This window comes from Triticum aestivum, chromosome 7B (genome assembly GCF_018294505.1).
Source record: "Triticum aestivum cultivar Chinese Spring chromosome 7B, IWGSC CS RefSeq v2.1, whole genome shotgun sequence".
Lineage (NCBI taxonomy): Eukaryota > Viridiplantae > Streptophyta > Magnoliopsida > Poales > Poaceae > Triticum > Triticum aestivum.
In genome coordinates, this window is record NC_057813.1 from 480,001,886 (window position 1) to 480,029,633 (window position 27,748).

A 27,748-nucleotide genomic window follows, 5' to 3' on the forward strand; every position below is an offset into this window, starting at 1 on the left:
GGTGTTAGAATCATTACTATGTAATCTAGATTATTGACTCTAGTGCAAGTGGGAGACTGAAGGAAATATGCCCTAGAGGCAATAATAAAGTTATTATTTATTTCCTCATATCATGATAAATGTTTATTATTCATGCTAGAATTGTATTAACCGGAAACATGATACATGTGTGAATACATAGACAAACATATAGTCACTAGTATGCCTCTACTTGACTAGCTCATTAATCAAAGATGGTTATGTTTCCTAACCATAGACATGTGTTGTCATTTGATTAATGGGATCACATCATTAGGAGAATGATGTGATTGACATGACCCATTCCGTTAGCCTAGCACTTGATCGTTTAGTATATTGCTATTGCTTTCTTCATGACTTATACATGTTCCTGTAACTATGAGATTATGCAACTCCCGTTTACCGGAGGAACACTTTGGGTACTACCAAACGTCACAACGTAACTGGGTGATTATAAAGGAGTACTACAGGTGTCTCCGAAGGTACATGTTGAGTTGGCGTATTTCGAGATTAGGTTTTGTCACTCCGATTGTCGGAGAGGTATCTCTGGGCCCTCTCGGTAATGCACATCACTATAAGCCTTGCAAGCAATGTGACCAATGAGTTGGTTACGGGATGATGCATTACGTAACGAGTAAAGAGACTTGCCGGTAACGAGATTGAACTAGGTATTGGATACCGACGATCAAATCTCGGGCAAGTAACATACCGATGACAAAGGGAACAACGTATGTTGTTATGCGGTTTGACCGATAAAGATCTTCATAGAATATGTAGGAACCAGTATGGGCATCCAGGTTTCGCTATTGGTTATTGACCGAGAATAGTTCTAGGTCATGTCTACATAGTTCTCGAACCCGTAGGGTCCGCACGCTTAACGTTACGATGATAGTTTTATTATGAGTTTATAAGTTTTGATGTATCGAAGTTTTTTCGGAGTCCCGGATGTGATCACGGACATGACGAGGAGTCTCGAAATGGTCGAGACATAAAGATAGATATATTGGACGACTATATTCGGACACCGGAAGTGTTCCGGGTGATTTCGGAGAAAACCGGAGTGCCGGAGGGTTACCGGAACTCCCCCGGGAGAGTTAATGGGCCACATGGGCCTTGGTGGGAAGAGAGAGGGGCGACCAGGGTGGGCCGCGTGCCCCCTCTCCCTCTGGTCCGAATTGGACTAGGTGGGGGGCGGCGCCCCCCTCTTTCCTTCCCCCTCTCCCCCTTCCTTTCCCCCTCCTAGTAGGAGTAGGAAAGGGGGAGTCCTACTCCTACTAGGAGGAGGACTCCTCCTCCTTGGCGCGCCCCAAGGGGCCGGCCGGCCTCCCCCTTGCTCCTTTATATACGGGGGCAGGGGGGCACCCTAGGACACACAAGTTGATCTACGGATCGTTCCTTAGCCGTGTGCGGTGCCCCCCTCCACCATATTCCACCTCGGTCATATCGTCGCGGAGTTTAGGCGAAGCCCTGGCGCCGGTAGAGCATCATCATCGTCACCATGCCGTCGTGCTGACGGAACTCATCCCCGAAGCTTTGCTGGATCGGAGCCCGGGGATCGTCATCGAGCTGAACGTGTGCTGAACTCGGAGGTGCCGTACGTTCGGTACTTGGATCGGTCGGATCGTAAAGACGTATGACTACATCAACCGCGTTGTCATAACGCTTCCTCTTACGGTCTACGAGAGTACGTGGACAACACTCTCCCCTCTCATTGCTATGCCATCCCATGATCATGCGTGTACGTAGGAATTTTTTTGAAATTACTACGTTCCCCAACAACAGCTACGTTCACTTTAAATAGGGCACCGTCTAAATCCGTTGAGACGACACCGTATGAATTATGGTTTGGGAAGAAACCTAAGCTGTCGTTTCTAAAAGTTTTGGGATGCGATGCTTATGTCAAGAAACTTCAACCTGAAAATCTCGAACCCAAGTCGGAAAAATGTGTCTTCATAGGATACCCTAAGGAAACCATTGGGTATACCTTCTACCTTAGATCCGAAGGCAAGATCTTTGTTGCCAAGAACGGATCCTTTCTGGAAAAGGAGTTTCTCTCGAAAGGAGTAAGTGGGAGGAAAGTAGAACTCGATGAAGTACTACCTCTTGAACCGGAAAGTAGTGCAGCTCAGGAAAATGTTCCTGTGGTGCCTACACCGACTGGAGAGGAAATTAATGATGATGATCAAGGTACTTCGGATCAAGTTGCTACTGAACTTCGTAGGTCCACAAGGACACGTTCCACACCAGAGTGGTATGGCAACCCTGTCCTGGAAATCATGTTGTTAGACAACGGTGAACCTTTGAACTATGAAGAAGCGATGGCGGGCCCAGATTCCAACAAATGGCTAGAAGCCATGCAATCCGAGATAGAATCCATGTATGAAAACAAAGTATGGACTTTGACTGACTTTCCCGATGATCGGCGAGCGATAGAAAACAAATGGATCTTTAAGAAGAAGACGGACGCGGATGGTAATGTCACCATCTATAAAGCTTGACTTGTCGCTAAGGGTTATCGGCAAGTTCAAGGGATTGACTACGGTGAGACTTTCTCTCCCGTAGTGAAGCTTAAGTCCGTCCGAATCATGTTAGCAATTGCCGCATACTACGATTATGAGATATGGCAGATGGACGTCAAAACGGCATTCCTTAACGGTTATCTTAAGGAAGAGCTGTATATGATGCAGCCGGAAGGTTTTGTCGATCCTAATAATGCTAACAAAGTATGCAAGCTCCAGCGATCCATTTATGGGCTGGTGCAAGCATCTCGGAGTTGGAACATTCGCTTTGATGAGATGATCAAAGCGTTTGGGTTTTTGCAGACTTATGGAGAAGCCTGCGTTTACAAGAAAGTGAGTGGGAGCTCTGTAGCATTTCTCATATTATGTGTAGATGACATACTTTTGATGGGAAATTATATAGAATTCTTGGACAGCATTAAGGCCTACTTGAATAAGTGTTTTTCAATGAAGGACCTTGGAGAAGCTGCATACATATTAGGCATCAAGATCTATAGGGATAGATCGAGACGCCCCATAGGTCTTTCACAAAGCACATACCTTGATAAGATTTTGAAGAAGTTCAAAATGGATCAGTCCAAGAAAAGGTTCTTGCCTGTATTGCAAGGTGTGAGATTGAGCTCGGCTCAATGCCCGACCACGGCAAAAGATAAAGAAGAGATGAGTGTCATCCCCTATGCCTCAGCCATAGGATCTATTATGTATGCCATGCTGTGTACCAGACCTGATGTAAACCTTGCCGTAAGTTTGGTAGGAAGGTACCAAAGTAATCCCGGCAAGGAACACTGGACAGCGGTCAAGAATATCCTGAAGTACCTGAAAAGGACAAAGGACATGTTTCTCGTTTCTGGAGGTGACGAAGAGCTCGTTGTAAAGGGTTACGTCGATGCTAGCTTTGACACAGATCTGGATGACTCTAAGTCACAAACCGGACACGTGTATATGTTGAATGGTGGGGCAGTAAGCTGGTGCAGCTGCAAGCAGAGCGTCGTGGCGGGATCTACATGTGAAGCGGAGTACATGGCAGCCTCAGAGGCAGCGCATGAAGCAATTTGGGTGAAGGAGTTCATCACCGACCTAGGAGTCACACCCAATGCGTCGGGGCCGATCAAACTCTTCTGTGACAACACTGGAGCTATTGCCCTTGCCAAGGAGCCCGGGTTTCACAAGAAGACCAGGCACATCAAGCGTTGTTTCAACTCCATCCGTGAAAATGTTCAAGATGGAGACATAGATATTTGCAAAGTACACACGGATCTGAATGTCGCAGATCCGTTGACTAAACCTCTTCCGCGAGCAAAACATGATCAACACCAGAACTCTATGGGTGTTCGATTCATCACAATGTAACTAGATTATTGACTCTAGTGCAAGTGGGAGACTGTTGAAAATATGCCCTAGAGGCAATAATAAAAGGATTATTATTATATTTCTTTGTTCATGATAATTGTCTTTTATTCATGCTATAATTGTATTATCCGGAAATCGTAATACACGTGTGAATACATAGACCACAATACGTCCCTAGTAAGCCTCTAGTTGACTAGCTCGTTGGTCAACAGATAGTCATGGTTTCCTGACTATGGACATTAGATGTCGTTGACAACGGGATCACATCATTAGGAGAATGATGTGATGGACAAGACCCGATCCAAAGCATAGCACAAGATCATGTAGTTCGTTTTGCTAGAGCTTTTCCTATGTCAAGTATCTCTTCCTTAGACCATGAGATCATGTAACTCCCGGATACCGTAGGAGTGCTTTGGGTGTACCAAACGTCACAACGTAACTGGGTGACTATAAAGGTGCACTACATGTATCTCTGAAAGTGTCTGTTGGGTTGACACGGATCGAGACTGAGATTTGTCACTCCGTATTACGGAGAGGTATCACTGGGCCCACTCGGTAGTGCATCATCATAATGAGCTCAAAGTGACCAAGTCTCTGGTCAAGGGATCATGCATTACGGTACGAGTAAAGTGACTTGCCGGCAACGAGATTGAATGAGGTATTGGGATACCGACGATCGAATCTCGGGTAAGTAACATACCGTCTGACAAAGGGAATAGTATACGGGGTTGCTTGAATCCTCGACATCGTGGTTCATCTGATGAGATCATCGAGGTGTATGTGGGAGACAACATGGGTATCCAGATCCCGCTGTTGGTTATTGACCGGAGAGCCGTCTCGGTCATGTCTGCATGTCTCCCGAACCCGTAGGGTCTACACACTTAAGGTTCGGTGACGCTAGGGTTGTATGAATATGAGTATGCAGCAAACCGAATGTTGTTCGGAGTCCCGGATGAGATCCCAGACGTCACAAGGAGTTCCGTAATGGTTCAGAGGTAAAGAATTATATATAGGAAGTGTTGTTTCGGCCATCGGGAAAGTTTTGGGGTCACCCGGTATTGTACCGGGACCACCGGAAGGGTCCCAGGGGTCCACCGGGTGGGGCCACCTATCCCGGAGGGCCCCGTGGGCTGAAGTGGGAGGGAAACCAGCCCCTAGTGGGCTGGTGCGCCCTCCTGGTCCCCCCTGCGCCTAGGGTTGGAAACCCTAGGTGGGGGGCACGCCCCACTAGCCTTGGGGGGCACTCCACCCCCCTGGCTGCCGCCCCCTTGGGAGATTGGATCTCCCAGGGCCGGCGCCCCCCTGGGGGCCTATATAAAGGAGGGCAAGGGGGAGGGCAGCCGCACCCTGTGTCTTGGCGCCTCCCTCCCCCTGCTACACCTCGTCCTCCTCCCGCAGCAGCTTGGCGAAGCCCTGCTGGAGTCCTGCTGCATCCACCACCACGCCGTTGTGCTGCTGGATCTTCATCAACCTCTCCTTCCCCCTTGCTGGATCAAGAAGGAGGAGACGTCATCCGCTCCGTACGTGTGTTGAACGCGGAGGTGCTGTCCGTTCGGCACTTGGTCATCGGTGATTTGGATCACGGCGAGTACGACTCCATCATCCCCGTTCCATTGAACGCTTCCGCATGCGATCTACCAGTGGTATGTAGATGCAATCTCTCTCCTATGACTCGTTGCTTAGATGAACTCATAGATGGATCTTGGTGAAACCGTAGGAAAAATTTTAATTTTCTGCAACGTTCCCCAACACGGCAGGCATGTGTGTACGCGTGACGGGTGGGGGATGGCGAGTCGCCGGGCCATTACAGCGCCGCCCGTGGGGAATCAGCGGAAGGCTGACCGGCGGCAGCCTTGGCATTGATTCCCCGCGGGAAAACGAGGCGACGAGGACGACGATGCATCGCCTGTCACTGAATCGGTGGCCCCAGCGGGCTTTCACACCAAAAACTCTTCCCCCCGCGCCCCTGGGCACCTCCCAGCGCGTCGGGTTCGGCTTGGGTCCGCCGGCGTCAATTTCGGGCCGAACCGGCAAAAATTGGACTTCTAGGACGCGACTGGGCCATTTTTTTGCGCCGACGCTAAAAAGGGCCTTGGGGCCTTTAGGGGGCGCGGCTGGAGATGCTCTTAGGCCTTAGGGCAACTCCAACCCGCCCACGCATTTCGTCCGCTCATGTTTGTTTGGATGGAAACAAACTAAAACGCCGACCTAATGTGCCGACACAAACCCGTATTTGATTCGTTTGATGTCCGTCTAGACACATTTTCGACTCAAATCTACACTTGATTTGCACCCACACGGACACGAGACGGACGCACGTCCACCTAACATGGTTCGCATCACGCGCGCGTACGAGAGATAAACAGGTAAACCACATTGCATCTCTCGGCCCTCGACCACCCACCGTAACCGGGAAATCCGTGAAAATTTCCTCACCCTCACTTCTACTACGATCTTTTATGTCATGGACGGCCCAAAGAATATCATGCAGGTGCGTTCCCGACCCGTCCAGGACAAAAAGCTCATTTTCTGTCATGATTTTTTCTTAGAAGTAGAAGCCCACCACATCTATGATGATACGTGTTTTTGTCACAATTATCGTCATAAAAGTGTCATAACCATGACAAAAAAAGTTTTCGTTCCGGCCATAATGTCACGGATGTGTATTTTTTTAGTGTTGAAAGTAGGAAAAAGCGAGCAAAAAATTGTCTCAATGCTTAGAAATAAGGTAAAAGGTTCGTACTATCGCTAGTGCAATCTCTCAACAACATTAACATAATTGAATCACATAACAATCCCTCAAAATGCAAAAAAAATCACTACAAAGTCTCTAGTCCTATAGGAGAAAATAGGATTAAGTCGCCTAGGTAGTAAACCACCTCAAAGTTGTGTTTCCAATCAATCTTATGAACCACCCCAAAGTGTCATGAATAGTTTTAGAGATCATACAAAGACAACACCGTATGATATGCATCAATCAACTCTCGTGTCACCTAGATACCCCAATGGCGCCATGAGTATCTGTGAGTGAGACATGCATCAAGTGATCTCAAATCCAAAATGTTCAATCCAATATAAAGAAACCTCAAAGAGCATGACTCAGTTCACCAAAAAAATAAGAGAGGGAGGTGAAAATCATTGATACGTCTCCAACGTATCTATAATTTTTGATTGTTACATGCTATTATATTATCATTCTTGGATGTTTTATAATCATTTTATAGCAACTTTATATCATTTTTTGGGACTAACCTATTGACATAGTGCCAAGTGCCAGTTGTTGTTTTCTGCTTGTTTTTTACATCGCAGAAAATCAATATCAAACGGAGTCCAAGCGTAGAGAAACTTTTTGTGAATTTTTTTGGACTAGAAGACATCTAGTGGGCCAAAGAAGTACCGAAGAAGGGGGCCGAGGTGAGCACAAGACACTTGGGTGCGCCTGGAGGCCCAGGCGCGCCCTGTTGGGTTGCGCTCACCTCAGTGACCTCCCACACCGCCTCTTTGCTATATAAATACCCCAATATTCCAGAAACCCTAGGGGAGTCGATGAAAATCAATTCCAGCCGCCGCAAGTTCCAGAACCACCAGATCCAATCTAAACACCATCACGGAGGGGTTCATCATCATCATTGGTGCCTCTCCGATGATGCGTGAGTAGTTCATTATATACCTACGGGTCCGTAGTTAGTAGCTAGATGGCTTCCTCTCTCTATCTCTCAATACAATGGTCTCTTGGAGATCTATTTGATGTAACTCTTTTCGCGGTGTGTTTGAACTTTGAGTTTATGATCAGATCTATGTTTTTATCCATGAAAGTTATTTGAATCTTTTGATCTCTTATATGCATGATTACTTATAGCCTCGTATTTCTTCTTCAAATCTTTGGTTTAGTTAGGCCAACTAGATCATTTTTCTTGCCGTGGGAAGAGGTGCTTTGTGATGGGTTCGATCTTACGGTGCTTGATCCCAGTGACAGAAGGGGAACCGACACGTATATATCGTTGCTATTAAGGATAACAAGATGGGGTCTATTTCTACATAAATAGATCTTGTCTACATCATGTCATCGTTCTTGTTGCATTACTCTATTTCTCCATGAACTTAATACACTAGATGCATGTTGGATATCGGTCGATGTGTGGAGTAATAGTAGTAGATGCAGGCAGGAGTCGGTCTACTAATCTTGGACGTGATGCCTATATAATGATCATTGCCTAGATATAGTCATAATTATTTGAAGTTCTACCAATTTCCCAACAGTCATTTGTTTACCCACTGTATGCTATTTTTCTCGAGAGAACACTAGTGAAATCTACGGTCCCCGAGTCTCTTCTTTATTATATTTGCCTTCGAGATCTATTTTTATTTGCTTTTATTTATAGATCTATTAATCCAAAAATACAAATCTGCAATTTTTAGTAATTTATTTTATCTCGCACTCCCGTGAGATCTATTTATCCAATCTACTACAATTTTATCTATCCTTTTACCCGCGAGGGATTGACAACCCCTCTCTTACGTCGAGTTGCAAGTATTTGTTCTTTGTGTGCAGGAGCTGTTTACGTGGTGTTGCGTGCTTCTCCTACTGGTTCTATAACCTTGGTCTCATCACTGAGGGAAATACATACCATTGTTGTGCTGCATCATCCCTTCCTCTTTGTGGAAATACCGACGTAGTTCAAGCAAATCATTATGTTCTTACTTCACAGATGATTCGAGTAAATGTTGAGTATATTTACTTGATGAGACACAAGTCTGAATTATTGAATGGTTCAAGTAATTTCAGAGTGAAGTAGCAGATCATTGTGACAAGAGGATAAAATGTCTATGATATGATCATAGAGATGAATATCTGAGTTACGGGTTTTGGCACACAATTAAGACATTGTGGAAATTGTTTCGCAATTAATACCGCCTGGAACACCATAATATGATGGTGTGTCCGAACATCATAGTTGCACCCTATTGGATATGGTGCGTACCATGATGTCTCTTATCGAACTGCCATGATAGTTTATGGGTTAGGCATTAAAGACAACCACATTCACTTTAAATAGGGCACCACGTAATTCCGATGAGATGACACCGTATGAATTATGGTTTAGAGAAACCTAAGTTGTCGTTTCTTAAATGTTTGGGGCTGCGATGCTTATGTGAAAAAGTTTCAGGATTGATAAGCTCGAACCCAAAGTGGATAAAATGCATCTTCATAGGACACCCAAAACAGTTGGGTATACCTCCTATCTCAGATCTGAAAGCAATAAGGGATTGTTTCTTGAATCGGGTCCTTTTTCGAGGAAAGGTTTCTCTCGAAAGAATTGAGTGGGAGGATGGTGGAGACTTGATGAGGTTATTGAACCATCACTTCAACCAGTGTGTAGCAGGGCACAGGAAGTTGTTCCTGTGGCACCTACACCAATTGAAGTAGAAGCTTATGATAGTGATCATGAAACTTCGGATCAAGTCACTCCCAAACCTCGTAGGGTGACAAGGATACGTACTACTTCAGAGTGGTACAGTAATCCTGTCTTGGAAGTCATGTTGCTAGACAACAATGAACCTACGAGCTATGGAGAAGCGATGGTGGGCCCGGATTCCGATAAATGGCTCGAGGCCATGTAATCCGAGAGAGGATCCATATATGAAAACAAAGTGTAGACTTTGGAAGAACTACTTGATGGTCGTAAGGCTGTTAGCTACATATGGATTTTGAAAGGAAGACAGACAATGATGGTAAGTGTCACCATTGAGAAAGCTCGACTTGTCGTTAAGATGTTTTTCGACAAGTTCAAGGAGTTGACTACGATGAGACTTTCTCACTCGTAGCGATGCTAAGAGTCTGTTGGAATTATATTAGCAATTACTGCATTATTTATGAAATCTTGCAGATAGGATGTCAAAACATAGTTTCCTCGACGATTCTTGAGGAAAGGTTGTATGTGATACAACCGGAAGGTTTTGTCTATCCTGAAATATGCTAATAAGTATGCAAAGCTCCAGCAATCCTTCTGAGGACTGGAGTGAGCATCTCGGAGTTGGAATGTATGCTTTGATGATGATCAAAGATTTTGGGTGTATACAAAGTTTATGAGAAACTTGTATTTCCAAAGAAGTGAGTGGGAGCACTATAGAATTTCTGATGAGTATATGTTGTTGACATATTAATGATCAGAAATGACGTAGAATTTCTGGAAAGCATATAGGGTTATTTGGAAAGTGTTTTCAATGGAAAACCTGGATTAAGCTACTTGAACATTGAGCATCAAGATCTATAAGGATAGATCAAAACGCTTAATAGTACTTTCAAATGAGCACATGCCTTGACGTGATCTTGAAGGTGTTCAAGATGGATCAGTCATAGAAGGAGTTCTTGCCTGAGTTGTAGGGTATGAAGTTAAGACTTAAAGCTCGACCATGGCAGAATAGAGAGAAAGGAACGAAGGTCGTCCCCTATGCTTAAGACATAGGCTCTACAGTATGCTATGCTGTGTACCGCACATGAAGTGTGCTTTACCATGAGTCAGTCAAGGGGTACAAGAGTGATCCAAGAATGGATCACAGGACAACGGTCAAAGTTATCCTTAGTAACTAGTGGACTAAGGAATTTTCTCAATTATGGAGGTGGTAAAAGAGTTCGTCGTAAAGGGTTACGTCGATGCAAGCTTAACACCTATCCGGATAAAGATACCGGATACGTATAATGGAGCAACAATTTAGAATAGCTCCAAGTAGAACAGTTATTTGGAATAGCTCCAAATAGAACGTGGTAGCTGCATCTAGGAGATGACATAGAGATTTGTAAAGCACTCACGGATCTGAAAGGTTCAGACCCGTTGACTATAACCTCTCTCGCAAGCAACATGATCAAACCCAAGACTCTTTGGATGTTGGTCACATGGTGATGTGACCTGTCAGTGTTAATCACATGGTGATGTGAACTAGATTATTGACTCTAGTGCAAGTGGGAGACTGTTGGAAATATGCCCTAGAGGCAATAATAAATTGATTATTATTATTATATTTCCTTGTTCATGATAATCGTTTATTATCCATGCTAGAATTGTATTGATAGGAAACTCAGATACATGTGTGGATACATAGACAACACCATGTCCCTAGTAAGCCTCTAGTTGACTAGCTCGTTAATCAATAGATGGTTACGGTTTCCTGACCATGGACATTGGATGTCGTTGATAACGGGATCACATCATTAGGAGAATGATGTGATAGACAAGACCCAATCCTAAGCCTAGCACAAGATCATGTAGTTCGTATGCTAAAGCTTTTCTAATGTCAAGTATCATTTCCTTAGACCATGAGATTGTGCAACTCCCGGATACCGTAGGAGTGCTTTGGGTGTGCCAAACGTCACAACGTAACTGGGTGGCTATAAAGGTACACTACGGGTATCTCTGAAAGTGTCTGTTGGGTTGGCACGAATCGAGACTGGGATTTGTCACTCCGTGTAAACGGAGAGGTATCTCTGGGCCCACTCGGTAGGACATCATCATAATGTGCACAATGTGACCAAGGGTTTGATCACGGGATGATGTGTTACGGAACGAGTAAAGAGACTTGCCGGTAACGAGATTGAACAAGGTATCGGTATACCGACGATCGAATCTCGGGCAAGTACCATACCGCTAGACAAAGGGAATTGTATACGGGATTGATTGAGTCCTTGACATCGTGGTTCATCCGATGAGATCATCGTGGAACATGTGGGAGCCAACATGGGTATCCAGATCCCGCTATTGGTTATTGACCGGAGAACATCTCGGCCATGACTACATGTCTCCCGAACCCGTAGGGTCTACACACTTAAGGTTCGATGACGCTAGGGTTATAAAGGAAGTTTGTATGTGGTTACCGAATGTTGTTCAGAGTCCCGGATGAGATTCGGACGTCACGAGGAGTTCCGGAATGGTCCGGAGGTAAAGATTTATATATAGGAAGTCCTGTTTCGGCCATCGGGACAAGTTTCGGGGTCATCGGTATTGTACCGGGACCACCGGAAGGGTCCCGGGGGCCCACCGGGTGGGGCCACCTGCCCCGGGGGGCCACATGGGCTGTAGGGGGTGCGCCTTGGCCTACATGGGCCAAGGGCACCAGCCCCTAGAGGCCCATGCGCCAAGATATAGGAAAAAGGGGAGAGTCCTAAAGGGGGAAGGCACCTCCGAGGTGCCTTGGGGAGGATGGACTCCTCCCCCCCTCTTGGCCGCACCCCTTTCTTGGAGTAAGGGGCAAGGCAGCGCCTCCCCCCTCTCCCCTGCCCCTATATATAGTGGAGGGGAGGGAGGGCATCCACACCTGAGCCCTTGGCGCCTCCCTCCCTCCCGTGACACCTCCTCCTCTCCCGTAGGTGCTTGGCGAAGCCCTGCAGGATTGCCACGCTCCTCCATCACCACCACGCCGTTGTGCTGCTGCTGGATGGAGTCTTCCTCAACCTCTCCCTCTCTCCTTGCTGGATCAAGGCGTGGGAGACATCGTCGAGCTGTACGTGTGTTGAACGCGGAGGTGCCGTCCGTTCGGCACTAGGATCATCGGTGATCTGAATCACGACGAGTACGACTCCATCAACCCCGTTCACTTGAACGCTTCCGCTTAGCGATCTACAAGGGTATGTAGATGCACTCTCCTTCCCCTCGTTGCTAGTCTCTCCATAGATAGATCTTGGTGACACGTAGGAAAATTTTGAATTTCTGCTACGTTCCCCAACAAAACTTTCATAAGATCATTGGACAAAATAAACTTGATTCTTTGTAATAGTTTTGAGATATGATGATAGTGATATGTGAGTCATGTTGATGAGTAATTATGCTTTAGTAAGAATATTGGTGTTAAGGTTTGTGATTTCCTATACAAGCACGAAAGTCAATAGTTATGCAATGAAATTACATCCTACTTGTGGTGCATTATTCGTTGTTAGTTATGCTTAATGCTTGCTTATGAGATTTTTCATTTCTTGGTTGGGTGCTTCCCAATCTTTTGCTAGCCTTCATTTGCACTAAATATGATCACTACTTGTGCATCCAAATCCTTTAAACCAGTTTTTCCCACATGAGTCCACTATACCTACCTATATGCGGTATTTCCGTTCCGTTCTAAGCAAATTTGTATGTGCCACCTCTAATTTCAAAATAAATTTCTCTTTTGTGTGCTCGTACTGCTCATGAAATGGTACAGGGTGGCTGATATATTTCCATGCTAGATATGTTATTCTCAAGATGAGTGTTTATTCACTTGTCATTGCACGAGAGTATGGCAAAGGTATTAGGGATTCCTAGTCCCGAAATGAAAAATGAAGTTACTTTATGTTGTCAAATAATAAATTCCTTGGAAAGTGTTGGTATGGAGGGCACCCGTGGACACGGTTAGCCATGGAAATGAAAGTATGGTGGAAAAAGGAATAAACTTTATTTCTGTTTGGGAACCTCCTATGATATATCTAGTATGGAAAGTATTGGGAACTACTCGATCATTTTCGTTGATAGGAAAAGCATGCCACCCAAAATGTTTTATCTCTATCTTTTTCGCTTTGAGCTCTGGCACCTCTACAAATCTCCACTTCCCTCTGCGAAGGGCCTTTCTTTCACTTTATGCAATTTTTTTACTTGAGTCTACATCTTCTCTTATACAACACCAACTATGGGGCACTATGATCGTACTTGAGCATTGGGTGTAGCTAATATGCGAGTGTGTTTCATGAATGGATCAATGATTGAGCATAATGGGCTAGGCATAACTTGCTTTAGTGTTGATATTTTGACAGACATGGTTGCTTGTTGATATGCTGGAGTATTAAAGTCTTTATGCCAAAAGTAGACTATTGCTTTGAACCATATAAAAGTCGAAATGTCCATGCTACAAAGAAAATAATATGTGATGAACATGTTAGGCAACATTCCGCATCAAAAATTCTGTTTTTATCATTTACCTACTCGAGAACGAGTAGGAATTAAGCTTGGGGATGCTGATACGTCTCGAACGTATCTATAATTTTTGATTGTTCTATGTTATTATATTATCATTCTTGAATGTTTTATAATCATTTTAAAGCAACTTTATATCATTTTTGGGACTAACCTATTGACATAGTGCCAAGTGCCAAGTGCTGTTTTTTGCTTGTTTTTTACATCGCAGGAAATCAATATCAAACGGAGTCCAAACATGGCGAAACTTTTTGTGGATTTTTTTGGACCAGAAGACATCCAGTGGGCCAAAGAAGTACCGGAGAGGGGGCATGAGGTGAGCACAAGATACCTGGGCATGCCTGGAGGCCCAGGCGCGCCCTGGTGAGTTGCGCCCACCTCGGTGACCTCCCACACCGCCTCTTTGCTCTATAAATACCCCAATATTCCAGAAACCCTAGGGGAGTCAACGAAAATCGATTCCAGCCGCCGCAAGTTCCAGATCCAATCTAAACACCATCACGGAGGGGTTCATCATCCTCATTGGTGCCTCTCCGATGATGCGTGAGTAGTTCATTGTAGACCTACGGGTCCGTAGTTAGTAGCTAGATGGCTTCCTCTCTCTCTCTCTTTCTCTCTCTCTCTTGATTCTCAATACAATGGTCTCTTGGAGATCTATTTGATGTAGCTCTTCGTCCTCGTCGGGCTTCCATTCCTCCGAGTCGCTAGCGCTCCTCCCCGTCAAGCCAGAGCCGCGGGAGACGCAGCTCGGGCAACGCACTTGCGGCGGTGCCCTCATCATCAACAAGGGCGGCCGTGTCCCTTCTCTTCCCTCCTCCTGCCTCATCAAGCCGAAGATCGAGCCGACGCTCCTTCCCGAAAAGAAGGAGCATGAGGCCCTGGCCGCCGACCTTGAGGACGACCTGGCGTGGTCGTGCCAGGACTATGTCCGACAGGAAATGGAGCGCAGCGCCGCGCTCTGGAGGAGATCGCTGCGTGGCATCGCAGCCGCGACGAGGGCGGCATCGTCATCCTCGATGACAGCGATGAGGAGGGGCCGGCGCCGACCACCCCCTGCCCCCCATCGACGTCGCATGTCAGGGGTGCAGCAAAGACTACAGTGGCGGCGTGCAGGACGACGACGGTGCGGCGACTACACCGCCTTCTACAAGCTCCTTGACATGTAGAAGGCACGAGCGGTGGCGGGCGGCGTAGTTCTTTTAATGTTTTTATTATGTCTTCTTATGTACAAATATGAATGAAAACCGCCAAATGTTAGCCGAATTCGTGTCTTTCTCGTCTAGTTTAAGCCAAATTTGAATTTAAAAAGCGGCCACTGGGGCCGACCTGGGGCCGTGGTTGGGAACCCGACCGCCCCCACTGTCAAAAAAAGCCGGCTAGCCCCCAGGAGGCGCTATTTCTATCCCTGGGGATGCCGAACGTCTGAAGATGCTCTAAAAGACATGGCAACCTGTTATAGCCAGGAGCCAACTGTTCTAAATAAACCGGATGATTTCTCGAGTCTTCAAGCCGCCTCGAGCCGGTGACACGCGTCATGTGGGACCGCTGAACCGCACGTCCCCCGCAACCTTATCTTCTCCCTTGTCCCCTCGCAACCTCATCTTCTCCTCTAACAGAGTCGTCTTCTTCCTTCAGATGTGCCCGATCTCCTCTCTTCACACTCCCCCGTGCAGGCTAGCTTTGTTCCTCTCCCCATGCGCCTCACCCTTTGTCCATGACCTATCTCATCCCGGCCGGCGGGGCTACTCCTGCTACAAAGGAGGGGCGCCACTGCGCTGCATGGGATGGCTGTTTGATGACGAGGGACGATGGAGTCGTTGCTACAAAGGGGGCGGCGATGTAGGCTGGCCGGTGGCAGCAACAGCCGGTGATGCTGCAAACCCCCCCCCCCCCATCATGGCAGTCGATGTTGTTGCAGGGGAGGGGTAGGCCGCCGGCTTCTCCCTGTGCTTCAAGCGAGTGGCGGTGCTGCAAATAGGGGCTCACCGACTTTGCGATGAAGCATCACCGGAGGATCGCCGGAGCTGCAATGAAACGCGAGGGGTCGTTGAAGCAGCGCCGGAGTTGCAATGGAGCATCGCCGGAGCTCCATTGAAGCGCCGCCGGAGTTGCAATGAAGTGCCGCCGGAGTTGCAATGAAGTACCGGAGCTGCAATGGAGCGTCGCCAGAGCTCCAATGAAGCGCCACCAGAGCAACAATGAAATGCCACCGGCGTTGCAAAGGAGCATGCATGTCACGTCGCGAGTGATGCCACGCAACGCTCGTCAAAGCTTGTCGGCGCTGCGATGCTATGCAGCAACACATGCCGCTGTGGAGAGGCTGCAGGTGCTTGTTGGAGTCAGGAGCGGCGATGGTGCTGCACTGCGTCAATGATGGGGGTCGGCACTGCAAAGTTGCATCCACGGCGTCTTCGATGACGAGATGGTGACGGGCGTCGCTGCTGCAGAGAGGTTGCACATCTCATCACTGGCTTTTCTTGGTGTAGATGGGAGAAAGAGGAACAAAGACGCGCGCTCGCCTTCCGGATCGAATGACCACGCGCTTTGAATCGGACGGCTGCGCAAGCGGCTGATCTTTCCCTAAGATCAAGCGGCTGATTTGTAGCGGTCGCCATATTATTAACCAATGCTCTAATCTCCTTGTATCACGCCACGCCGCCATCAGCCGCGCTGGCAGCACCGACCCACGTGCCACCACACCGGATCACGTGGCCCGCAAAATTAACCGCGATTTCAGTTTAACGATTGCCAAATTTACCGTACTACCCCTCCCATGCTCCTCCACTGATATTTTTCTCTCTGGGACGGCCAGCGGCTACTGTTCACACTCCACAGTACTACTCCGTACTGATCTACTGATGCTGGCGGCAGCGGCTTCGCTCCAAGTCCAAACCCTAACCCTAGCCATCTCCGACTCGATCCGAGGCCACGAGGCTCCCCGCGGCGGCGGCAGAGGAGATGGAGGAGCTTAGGCTCGGCGGCGGCGGCGGCAGGGGGAAGCCGCCGATCCCGTCGTCGGCCTCGGCGAGGAAGTCGGTGCTCTCACGGCACGCATCCTTTGTAAGTAATAACGCCTCAGAATCTCGATTCTCGGCGCGCTTAGCTTGGTTGATCGTGTGATCCGTGCGGAAAGCGGGAGCTTTACGTGGCGCCCCGCCTGATTCCTGCTCAATGTTTGCTGTTCGGTGCGATTCCTTCGCTTCAAGGTGAGCTGTTTGCGCCGAGGAGCTAGAGTTTGCACCCTTCTGATGGGAAGTTCTGTTGTGCATCTTGGAGGTGGGGAGAGAGGGGAAGGCATCTTTCTTCTGGAATTTTCTTGGCGGTACATACATGTTGTACTAGAGTACTAGCATCCTGCAATGGGGTGTTCAGATCCGTGCGGTTAATGTGGATGCCAGTTATCGGGAGACTACAAAGCCGTATTAGATGCTTGATGCTCCTAATCAGGTGGTCTTTTGATAAGTCTGCGTTGGGTCCTATTATCAGAGAGGAAAATATGGTTATAGAAATCTTCATGTTAATAAATTACCTCTTTTCGTGTTGAGATTGCTATTGTTTCTTTCTTCTTCCATGCATATGCTAGATATGTCTTGTCTTGACAATTTCTTTGCTTATAAAATTCCTATGCATAGGAAGTATGCTAGACTTAAGTGTGTTTTCCACATGTTTTATATGCTCTCTTTGTGCTTCAATACTTATCTTCCATGTGACCATCAATAAAATATCAAGCCCATCTTAATGGTTGTAAAGAAAGAGCTTGTTGGGAAGCAACCCAATGAATAAAATTTATTTTTGTATTTCTCTTCCTGTTCTTGAGTGTTTGCACAATTATGCCTCTGTTATGATTGTGTTTTTTGTGTTTAATTTAGTGTTTATGCCAAGAAAAGCCTTTGGGATGATTTGGGTGATAGTTGATTTGATCGTGCTGAAAAACATAAACTTTTGTGCTAAAAAATCACATTTTTAACAAAAGAGAGCTTTTGATTTAATTACTTTTGCAGAAGATTAATATACAAAATTCCCACATTTTCCTAATTTTTTAGAATTTTTGGAGTTACAAAAGTATTCGAAGCTCCCTGATTAGTACAAATTGTTCTGTTTTTGACAGATTCTGTTTTTGTTGTGTTATGTGCTTGTTTTGATAATTCTATGGTTTTCTTTGAAGTGTTTTTGCCATGGAAAGTTGAAATACAGTACATATAATACAATAACAAAATACGAATGAGTTTGCAACAGTACTTAAAGTAGTGATTTGTTTTCTTATACTAACGGATCTCACGAAGGTTTTGTTGAGTTTTGTGTGATTGAAGTTTTCATGTTTTGGGTGAGATCGCGATGGATGAAGGAATAAGGATTGGCAAAAGGCTAATCTTGGGGATGCCCGAGGCACCCCAAGATAATATTAAATAAGTATCAAGCAACTAAGCTTGGGGATGCCCCGAGTGGCATCCCCTCTTTCTTCTAACAACCATCGATATTTTACTTGGCGCTATGTTTTTACTCGTCACATATTATGAGTTTTCCTTGGAGCGTCTTGTATGCTATGAGTCTTTGCTTGTTTTGCTTTGTGTTTTAAGTCATCTATCCATGCTGGTCACACCTAGTTGAGGGAGCCAAAATTATGCTATGACTTGTTAGAATTGCTCTCTATGCTTCACTTACATCTTTATGAGCTATGGAATTGCTCTAGTGCTTCACTTATATCTTTTTCAGCACGATGTGCTTTACTATTTTTGAAGAAATGCTCTCATGCTTCACTTAGATTTATTTGAGATTTAGTAAATTTTTTAAGAAATTCTCTCTTGCTTCACTTAGATTATTTTGAGAGAAGAAAATTTTTATGCTCATGATCTTCACTTAAATTTGTTTGAGCTATCAAAAGCAACATATGAAATTAGTCCCGAAGTGATAGATATTCAAGAGAGATATAATAGAAACTTGTTGGAAATATGCCCTAGAGGCAATAATAAATTGATTATTATTATATTTCCTTGTTCATGATAATCGTTTATTATCCATGCTAGAATTGTATTGATAGGAAACTCAGATACATGTGTGGATACATAGACAACACCATGTCCCTAGTAAGCCTCTAGTTGACTAGCTCGTTAATCAATAGATGGTTACGGTTTCCTGACCATGGACATTGGATGTCGTTGATAACGGGATCACATCATTAGGAGAATGATGTGATGGACAAGACCCAATCCTAAGCCTAGCACAAGATCATGTAGTTCGTATGCTAAAGCTTTTCTAATGTCAAGTATCATTTCCTTAGACCATGAGATTGTGCAACTCCCGGATACCGTAGGAGTGCTTTGGGTGTGCCAAACGTCACAACGTAACTGGGTGGCTATAAAGGTACACTACGGGTATCTCTGAAAGTGTCTGTTGGGTTGGCACGAATCGAGATTGGGATTTTGTCACTCCGTGTAAACGGAGAGGTATCTCTGGGCCCACTCGGTAGGACATCATCATAATGTGCACAATGTGACCAAGGGGTTGATCACGGGATGATGTGTTACGGAACGAGTAAAGAGACTTGCCGGTAACGAGATTGAACAAGGTATCGGTATACCGACGATCGAATCTCGGGCAAGTACCATACCGCTAGACAAAGGGAATTGTATACGGGATTGATTGAGTCCTTGACATCGTGGTTCATCCGATGAGATCATCGTGGAACATGTGGGAGCCAACATGGGTATCCAGATCCCGCTGTTGGTTATTGACCGGAGAACATCTCGGTCATGACTACATGTCTCCCGAACCCGTAGGGTCTACACACTTAAGGTTCGATGACGCTAGGGTTATAAAGGAAGTTTGTATGTGGTTACCGAATGTTGTTCGGAGTCCCGGATGAGATCCCGGACGTCACGAGGAGTTCCGGAATGGTCCGGAGGTAAAGATTTATATATAGGAAGTCCTGTTTCGGCCATCGGGACAAGTTTCGGGGTCATCGGTATTGTACCGGGACCACCGGAAGGGTCCCGGGGGCCCACCGGGTGGGGCCACCTGCCCCGGGGGGCCACATGGGCTGTAGGGGGTGCGCCTTGGCCTACATGGGCCAAGGGCACCAGCCCCTAGAGGCCCATGCGCCAAGATATAGGAAAAAGGGGAGAGTCCTAAAGGGGGAAGGCACCTCCGAGGTGCCTTGGGGAGGATGGACTCCTCCCCCCTCTTAGCCGCACCCCTTCCTTGGAGGAAGGGGCAAGGCTGCGCCTCCCCCCTCTCCCCTGCCCCTATATATAGTGGAGGGGAGGGAGGGCATCCATACCTGAGCCCTTGGCGCCTCCCTCCCTCCCGTGACACCTCCTCCTCTCCCGTAGGTGCTTGGCGAAGCCCTGCAGGATTGCCACGCTCCTCCATCACCACCACGCCGTTGTGCTGCTGCTGGATGGAGTCTTCCTCAACCTCTCCCTCTCTCCTTGCTGGATCAAGGCGTGGGAGACATCGTCGAGCTGTACGTGTGTTGAACGCGGAGGTGCCGTCCGTTCGGCACTAGGATCATCGGTGATCTGAATCACGACGAGTACGACTCCATCAACCCCGTTCACTTGAACGCTTCCGCTTAGCGATCTACAAGGGTATGTAGATGCACTCTCCTTTCTACTCGTTGCTGGTCTCTCCATAGATAGATCTTGGTGATTCGTAGGAAAATTTTTGAATTTCTGCTACGTTCCCCAACAGTGGCATCATGAGCTAGGTCTATTGCGTAGATTCTTTGCATGAGTAGAACACAAAGTAGTTGTGGGCGTCGATATTGTTCAATATGCTTGCCGTTACTAGTCTTATCTTGATTCGGCGGCATCGTGGGATGAAGCGGCCCGGACCAACCTTACACGTACGCTTACGTGAGACCGGTTCCACCGACAAACATGCACTAGTTGCATAAGGTGGCTGGCGGGTGTCTGTCTCTCCCACTTTAGTCGGATCGGATTCGATGAAAAGGGTCCTTATGAAGGGTAAATAGCAATTGGCATATCACGTTGTGGTTCATGCGTAGGTAAGAAACGTTCTTGCTAGAAACCCATAGCAGCCACGTAAAACATGCAAACAACAATTAGAGGACGTCTAACTTGTTTTTGCAGGGTATGCTATGTGATGTGATATGGCCAAAAGGATGTGATGAATGATATATGTGATGTATGAGATTGATCATGTTCTTGTAATAGGAATCACGACTTGCATGTCGATGAGTATGACAACCGGCAGGAGCCATAGGAGTTGTCTTTATTTATTTGTGACCTGCGTGTCAACTTAAACGTCATGTAATTACTTTACTTTATTGCTAACCGTTAGCCATAGTAGTAGAAGTAATAGTTGGCGAGGCAACTTCATGAAGACACGATGATGGAGATCATGATGATGGAGATCATGGTGTCATGCCGGTGACGATGATGATCATGGAGCCCCGAAGATGGAGATCAAAAGGAGCAAAGTGATGATGGCCATATCATGTCACTATTTGATTGCATGTGATGTTTATCATGTTTATACATCTTATTTGCTTAGAACGACGGTAGTAAATAAGATGATCCCTTACAACAATTTCAAGAAGTGTTCTCCCCTAACTGTGCACCGTTGCGACAGTTCGCTGTTTCAAAACATCACGTGATGATCGGGTGTTTTATTCAGACGTTCAAATACAACGGGTGTTGACGAGCCTAGCATGTACAGACATGGCCTCGGAACACATGCAAAACACTTAGGGTTAACTTGACGAGCCTAGCATGTACAGACATGGCCTCGGAACACGGAGACCGAAAGGTCGAACATGAGTCGTATAGAAGATACGATCAACATGAAGATGTTCACCGATGATGACTAGTCCGTCTCACGTGATGATCGGACACGGCCTAGTTTGACTCGGATCATGTAATCACTTAGATGACTAGAGGGATGTCTATCTGAGTGGGAGTTCATAAGATGAACTTAATTATCCTGAACATAGTCAAAAGGTTTTTGCAAATTATGTCGTAGCTCACGCTATAGTTCTACTGTTTAGATATGTTCCTAGAGAAAAATTAGTTGAAAGTTGATAGTAGCAATTATGCGGACTAGGTCCGTAAACTGAGGATTGTCCTCATTGCTTCATAGAAGGCTTATGTCCTTAATGCACCGCTCAGTGTGCTGAACCTCGAACGTTGTCTGTGGTTGTTGCGAACATCTGACATACACGTTTTGATAACTACGTGATAGTTCAGTTAAACGGTTTAGAGTTGAGGCACCAAAGACGTTTTTGAAACATCGCGAAACATATGAGATGTTTTGAGGGCTGAAATTGGGATTTCAGGCTCGTGCCCATGTCAAGAGGTATAAGACCTCCGATGACTTTCTTAACCTGCAAACTAAGGAGAAAAGCTCAATTGTTGAGCTTGTGCTCAGATTGTCTGAGTACAACAATCATTTGAATCGAGTGGGAGTTGATCTTCCAGATAAGACAGTGATGGTTCTCCAAAGTCATTGCCACCAAGCTGTTAGAGCTTCGTGATGAACTATAACATATCAGGGATAGATATGATGATCCTTGAGGTATTCGCGATGTTTGACACCGCGAAAGTAGAAATCAAGAAGGAGCATCAATTGTTGATGGTTGGTGAAACCACTAGTTTCAAGAAGGGCAAGGGCAAGAAGGGATACTTCATGAAACGGCAAATCAGCTGCTGCTCTAGTGAAGAAACCCAAGGTAAAACCCAAACCCGAGACTAAGTGCTTCTGTAATAAGGGGAACAACCCCTAGAGCAGAATTACCCTAGATACTTGGTAGATGAGAAGGCTGGCAAGGTCGATAGAAGTATATTGGATATACATTATGTTAATGTGTACTTTGCTAGTACTCCTAGTAGCACCAGGGTATTAGATACCGGTTCGGTTGCTAAGTGTTAGTAACTCGAAATAAAAGCTACGGAATAAACGGAGACTAGCTAAAGTGAGCTGACGATATATGTTGGAAGTGTTTCCAAGTTTGATGTAATCAAACATCGCACGCTCCCTCTACCATCAAGATTAGCATTAAACCTGAATGGTTGATTGAATCTCGATCGTAGTGATACACATTTTCATGCCAAAAGATAGTAATGATAGTACCACTTACTAGTGGCACTGCCATGTAAGTCATATTGGTTTAAAACGCATGAAGAAGCTCCATGTTGATGGATCTTTGGACTCACTCATTTTTGAAAAGTTTGAGACATGCGAACCATGTCTATTGGTGTATACGCATGAAGAAACTCCATGCAGATGGATCGTTTGGACTCACTTGATTTTGGATCACTTGAGATATGCAAATCATACCACATAGGCAAGATGACTGAAAAGCCTCGGTTTCAGTAAAATGGAACAAGATAGCAACTTGTTGGAAGCAACACATTTTGATGTGTGCAGTCCAATGAGTGCTGAGGCATGCAGTGAATATCGTTATGTTCTTACTTCACAGATGATTCGAGTAGATGTTGAGAATATTTACTTGATGAAACACAAGTCTGAATTATTGAATGGTTCAAGTAATTTCAGAGTGAAGTAGAAGATCATTGTGACAAGAGGATAAAATGTCTATGATATGATCATAGAGATGAATATCTGAGTTACGAGTTTTGGCACACAATTAAGACATTGTGGAAATTGTTTCACAATTAATACCGCCTGGAACACCATAGTGTGATGGTGTGTCCGAACATCATAGTTGCACCCTATTGGATATGGTGCATACCATGATGTCTCTTATCGAACTGCCACGATAGTTTATGGGTTAGGCATTAAAGACAACCACATTCACTTTAAATAGGGCACCACGTAATTCCGATGAGATGACACCGTATGAATTATGGTTTAGAGAAACCTAAGTTGTCGTTTCTTAAAGTTTGGGGCTGCGACGCTTATGTGAAAAAGTTTCAGGATTGATAAGCTCGAACCCAAAGCGGATAAAATGCATCTTCATAGGACACCCAAAACAGTTGGGTATACCTCCTATCTCAGATCCGAAAGCAATAGGGATTGTTTCTTGAATCGGGTCCTTTCTCGAGGAAAGGTTTCTCTCGAAAGAATTGAGTGGGAGGATGGTGGAGACTTGATGAGGTTATTGAACCATCACTTCAACCAGTGTGTAGCAGGGCACAGGAAGTTGTTCCTGTGGCACCTACACCAATTGAAGTAGAAGCTTATGATAGTGATCATGAAACTTCGGATCAAGTCACTCCCAAACCTCGTAGGGTGACAAGGATACGTACTACTTCAGAGTGGTACAGTAATCCTGTCTTGGAAGTCATGTTGCTAGACAACAATGAACCTACGAGCTATGGAGAAGCGATGGTGGGCCCGGATTCCGATAAATGGCTCGAGGCCATAAATCCGAGAGAGGATCCATATATGAAAACAAAGTGTAGACTTTGGAAGAACTACTTGATGGTCGTAAGGCTGTTAGGTACATATGGATTTTGAAAGGAAGACAGACAATGATGGTAAGTGTCACCATTGAGAAAGCTCGACTTGTCGTTAAGATGTTTTTCGACAAGTTCAAGGAGTTGACTACGATGAGACTTTCTCACTCGTAGCGATGCTAAGAGTCTGTTGGAATTATATTAGCAATTACTGCATTATTTATGAAATCTTGCAGATAGGATGTCAAAACATTGTTTCCTCGACGATTCTTGAGGAAAGGTTGTATGTGATACAACCGGAAGGTTTTGTCTATCCTGAAATATGCTAATAAGTATGCAAAGCTCCAGCAATCCTTCTGAGGACTGGAGTGAGCATCTCGGAGTTGGAATGTATGCTTTGATGATGATCAAAGATTTTGGGTGTATACAAAGTTTATGAGAAACTTGTATTTCCAAAGAAGTGAGTGGGAGCACTATAGAATTTCTGATGAGTATATGTTGTTGACATATTAATGATCAGAAATGACGTAGAATTTCTGGAAAGCATATAGGGTTATTTGGAAAGTGTTTTCAATGGAAAACCTGGATTAAGCTACTTGAACATTGAGCATCAAGATCTATAAGGATAGATCAAAACGCTTAATAGTACTTTCAAATGAGCACATGCCTTGACGTGATCTTGAAGGTGTTCAAGATGGATCAGTCAAAGAAGGAGTTCTTGCCTGAGTTGTAAGGTATGAAGTTAAGACTTAAAGCTCGACCATGGCAGAATAGAGAGAAAGGAACGAAGGTCGTCCCCTATGCTTAAGACATAGGCTCTACAGTATGCTATGCTGTGTACCGCACCTGAAGTGTGCTTTACCATGAGTCAGTCAAGGGGTACAAGAGTGATCCAAGAATGGATCACAGGACAGCGGTCAAAGTTATCCTTAGTAACTAGTGGACTAAGGAATTTTCTCAATTATGGAGGTGGTAAAAGAGTTCGTCGTAAAGGGTTACGTCGATGCAAGCTTAACACCTATCCGGATAGCTAAGAGATACCGGATACGTATAATGGAGCAACAATTTAGAATAGCTCCAAGTAGAACAGTTATTTGGAATAGCTCCAAATAGAACGTGGTAGCTGCATCTAGGAGATGACATAGAGATTTGTAAAGCACACACGGATCTGAAAGGTTCAGACCCGTTGACTATAACCTCTCTCACAAGCAACATGATCAAACCCAAGACTCTTTGGATGTTGGTCACATGGTGATGTGACCTGTCAGTGTTAATCACATGGTGATGTGAACTAGATTATTGACTCTAGTGCAAGTGGGAGACTGTTGGAAATATGCCCTAGAGGCAATAATAAATTGATTATTATTATATTTCCTTGTTCATGATAATCGTTTATTATCCATGCTAGAATTGTATTGATAGGAAACTCAGATACATGTGTGGATACATAGACAACACCATGTCCCTAGTAAGCCTCTAGTTGACTAGCTCGTTAATCAATAGATGGTTACGGTTTCCTGACCATGGACATTGGATGTCGTTGATAACGGGATCACATCATTAGGAGAATGATGTGATGGACAAGACCCAATCCTAAGCCTAGCACAAGATCATGTAGTTCGTATGCTAAAGCTTTTCTAATGTCAAGTATCATTTCCTTAGACCATGAGATTGTGCAACTCCCGGATACCGTAGGAGTGCTTTGGGTGTGCCAAACGTCACAACGTAACTGGGTGGCTATAAAGGTACACTACGGGTATCTCTGAAAGTGTCTGTTGGGTTGGCACGAATCGAGACTGGGATTTTGTCACTCCGTGTAAACGGAGAGGTATCTCTGGGCCCACTCGGTAGGACATCATCATAATGTGCACAATGTGACCAAGGGTTGATCACGGGATGATGTGTTACGGAACGAGTAAAGAGACTTGCCGGTAACGAGATTGAACAAGGTATCGGTATACCGACGATCGAATCTCGGGCAAGTACCATACCGCTAGACAAAGGGAATTGTATACGGGATTGATTGAGTCCTTGACATCGTGGTTCATCCGATGAGATCAGCGTGGAACATGTGGGAGCCAACATGGGTATCCAGATCCCGCTGTTGGTTATTGACCGGAGAACATCTCGGTCATGACTACATGTCTCCCGAACCCGTAGGGTCTACACACTTAAGGTTCGATGATGCTAGGGTTATAAAGGAAGTTTGTATGTGGTTACCGAATGTTGTTCAGAGTCCCGGATGAGATTCCGGACGTCACGAGGAGTTCCGGAATGGTCCGGAGGTAAAGATTTATATATAGGAAGTCCTGTTTCGGCCATCGGGACAAGTTTCGGGGTCATCGGTATTGTACCGGGACCACCGGAAGGGTCCCGGGGGCCCACCGGGTGGGGCCACCTGCCCCGGGGGGCCACATGGGCTGTAGGGGGTGCGCCTTGGCCTACATGGGCCAAGGGCACCAGCCCCTAGAGGCCCATGCGCCAAGATATAGGAAAAGGGGAGAGTCCTAAAGGGGGAAGGCACCTCCGAGGTGCCTTGGGGAGGATGGACTCCTCCCCCCCTCTTGGCCGCACCCCTTTCTTGGAGTAAGGGGCAAGGCTGCGCCTCCCCCCTCTCCCCTGCCCCTATATATAGTGGAGGGGAGGGAGGGCATCCACACCTGAGCCCTTGGCGCCTCCCTCCCTCCCGTGACACCTCCTCCTCTCCCGTAGGTGCTTGGCGAAGCCCTGCAGGATTGCCACGCTCCTCCATCACCACCACGCCGTTGTGCTGCTGCTGGATGGAGTCTTCCTCAACCTCTCCCTCTCTCCTTGCTGGATCAAGGCGTGGGAGACATCGTCGAGCTGTACGTGTGTTGAACGCGGAGGTGCCGTCCGTTCGGCACTAGGATCATCGGTGATCTGAATCACGACGAGTACGACTCCATCAACCCCGTTCACTTGAACGCTTCCGCTTAGCGATCTACAAGGGTATGTAGATGCACTCTCCTTCCCCTCGTTGCTAGTCTCTCCATAGATAGATCTTGGTGACACGTAGGAAAATTTTGAATTTCTGCTACGTTCCCCAACAAAACTTTCATAAGATCATTGGACAAAATAAACTTGATTCTTTGTAATAGTTTTGAGATATGATGATAGTGATATGTGAGTCATGTTGATGAGTAATTATGCTTTAGTAAGAATATTGGTGTTAAGGTTTGTGATTTCCTATACAAGCACGAAAGTCAATAGTTATGCAATGAAATTACATCCTACTTGTGGTGCATTATTCGTTGTTAGTTATGCTTAATGCTTGCTTATGAGATTTTTCATTTCTTGGTTGGGTGCTTCCCAATCTTTTGCTAGCCTTCATTTGCACTAAATATGATCACTACTTGTGCATCCAAATCCTTTAAACCAGTTTTTCCCACATGAGTCCACTATACCTACCTATATGCGGTATTTCCGTTCCGTTCTAAGCAAATTTGTATGTGCCACCTCTAATTTCAAAATAAATTTCTCTTTTGTGTGCTCGTACTGCTCATGAAATGGTACAGGGTGGCTGATATAT